The 2199-nt window shown below is 45.7% G+C and overlaps 1 non-coding gene across 1 annotated transcript; it reads left to right on the forward strand.

Moving 5' to 3' along the window:
* The first annotated feature begins 537 nt into the window (after positions 1–537).
* Positions 538–639, forward strand: LHYA1_G009229. The gene has a single exon. It is a non-coding gene; the product is annotated as a tRNA-Ser (tRNA).
* The last annotated feature ends 1560 nt before the right edge of the window (positions 640–2199 follow it).

The following is a 2199-nucleotide window of genomic DNA, read 5'->3' on the forward strand; positions in this document are numbered from 1 at the left end:
ATATATATATATATAGCCCTTTCTGATGGGAAGTTATAACAGGCTTCTGAAACCCCCTGAGACCCGTTAATGCCGACCTAGCATTTATACATACCTATACATATACATATACTAAAACTAACCTTTTCCTCAACTTCCCCCCGCCCTCTCTAGAAAACCCACTAGCGACTTCTCAAAATTCCCTTCCTCTTTTAATAAGTGCCAGGCAAAAGCAAAGTTCAAGAAGGAGTAAGTGAACTGACTGTATATATGTATAATCACGTGTTCAACCACCCCACGTTTTCAGAACCGCGTTTCGTTTCGTTTCGCATCGCATCCGTGACGAACTCGTTCGCACGAGCACTCTGTGAATTTTTCTTACAGCAGACCTTCCTTCCTTTCCCATCTACCGTAAACGTACTTAAAACCCATCTCATATAGCGTTACAACTCACTCTAAACACCCATACCCATACCCCACGCCTCTAGGTACATAAGCCAAATTAGCAAAAGTTTAGCTCCAAAACCACCAATTGGGGAAACAAGCGAGAGCGAAAAAGGCACTTTGGCGGAGTGGTTAACGCGATGCCCTGCTATTGCGTGAAGCGAGAGCTGCTAGGCATTTCCTTCGGGAGCGTGTGTTCGAATCACACAGGTGTCGGATTGTTTTTTTTTCTTGCTTTTTTTTTCTTTTGGGGGTGAGGCAGGCGGGGATTATGGTTTTTGGCTTTTTGAGGTGGGCGGGGAGGAGGGAGCTCGCTTGTGGTTGGTTGGTTGGTTGGTTGGTCGGTTGCTCTGCTTTTGCTTTTTGCAGTTCTGATAATATAGGTAGATGCAGGGTCGTTGTATCCTATATGGTATTGATATATATTATTCTATGAATTATAGTATGGTGTAAAGGTATGCTTTGTGCGCAGGTCGGTTGGTAGTATGAGTTAAACGGCTTGCTTTGGAAAAGGGGTGGCGGGGTGTGTTTTCGCTTAGGTGTTGGGAAAACATTTAGGAGCGAGGTGGTCTTTGAGCAAAGGAAAATAGAAGTCGGACTTCTGATTAGTTCGGTTATGTTATAACTCTATCGAAAGCATTTAGATGTTTTCAACTGGGAAACTTGGTTGTTAGGTTAGGAAGAGAGAGGTAGATGAAACTAGGATTCAATAAATTACTTTGCAAACAACCGAGATAATGCATGCGGCGAAAAGAGCCAAGCATGAAATGCATGCTACATGGCCATTGGGCTGTATGGATCTACCAAGTGAACCATGTTCAGTGAGGCTCACTCCTATCCGCAAAGCTCATGCATGGTCTTCAGTGCCCCATCCCATGCCATCCCATAAGCTCCAGTCAGTGTAGCGTCTAAACTGATCCCGCAGAAGGAAATCAAGATCTTCAACCATAAGTTCCCCCATTTCTCGATATCCTCCATAGGGCAACACGAAACAGAGACTAGAACCATGCGCGTGCAGGTGTTGCATTGACTTGGATGGTCAGAGCTCTGGTCATTATATGCACCTAGTCTTAAGAAGGTCGTTCTGTATTTGTGTTCACGAGCTTGTTGCTTCAACTTCCGTCCCCTGCTCCTTCTTCGATTGCTTTGCGTCGTTGTCTTGAAGCCTGTGATTGAATATTAGTAAGTACCAGTTGAGAGTGGGAGATCTAGTTTACTGGGCTGCATATAGAGAAGATTGGGTGATCTGATTCAGCTTTGCCTCTGCTTCCTTCCTCTTCTGTTCTGCACTCTTTCCCTTCTGAATGTTGTACTTGGGTGCGGTATCTCGATAGACATCCATAGCCACAACTGTCTTCAAAGCCCGTGTGTTATGGCGGAATTCGACCAGGAAATCGGTAGCGAGGTTCGTTGCCATTAAGGGACTGACGCCTGACCTGCTGACTTCGTCCATAGCTTTCAGTTTGAGGACCCCTTTAAGACGGAGGTGCTCGTCACCACCCTCAAGATGGCGGATTAAGATAATGTGCTCAATCTTCTCAAGATTCGCCCATCGAAATGAATCGGGGTCCTGCACCATATTTTTGGCATCCCAGAAGTTGAGCACTATGTTGCGACAACTTGCTGTGACCATGTGTTCACCAAGCACGGCAAGATCACTCATTTGCCAGCCAGTGTCTAAGAGGACCACATCTTGTTCCCAGTTGACGAACGTATCCTTGGAGAATCTTACGGCGCCCTTCGTTGGGAGCTCCGAATAAAACTTCCTGACCACAA

Source organism: Lachnellula hyalina (genome assembly GCF_007821495.1).
Source record: "Lachnellula hyalina strain CBS 185.66 chromosome Unknown contig00324, whole genome shotgun sequence".
Taxonomy (NCBI): Eukaryota; Fungi; Ascomycota; class Leotiomycetes; order Helotiales; family Lachnaceae; genus Lachnellula; species Lachnellula hyalina.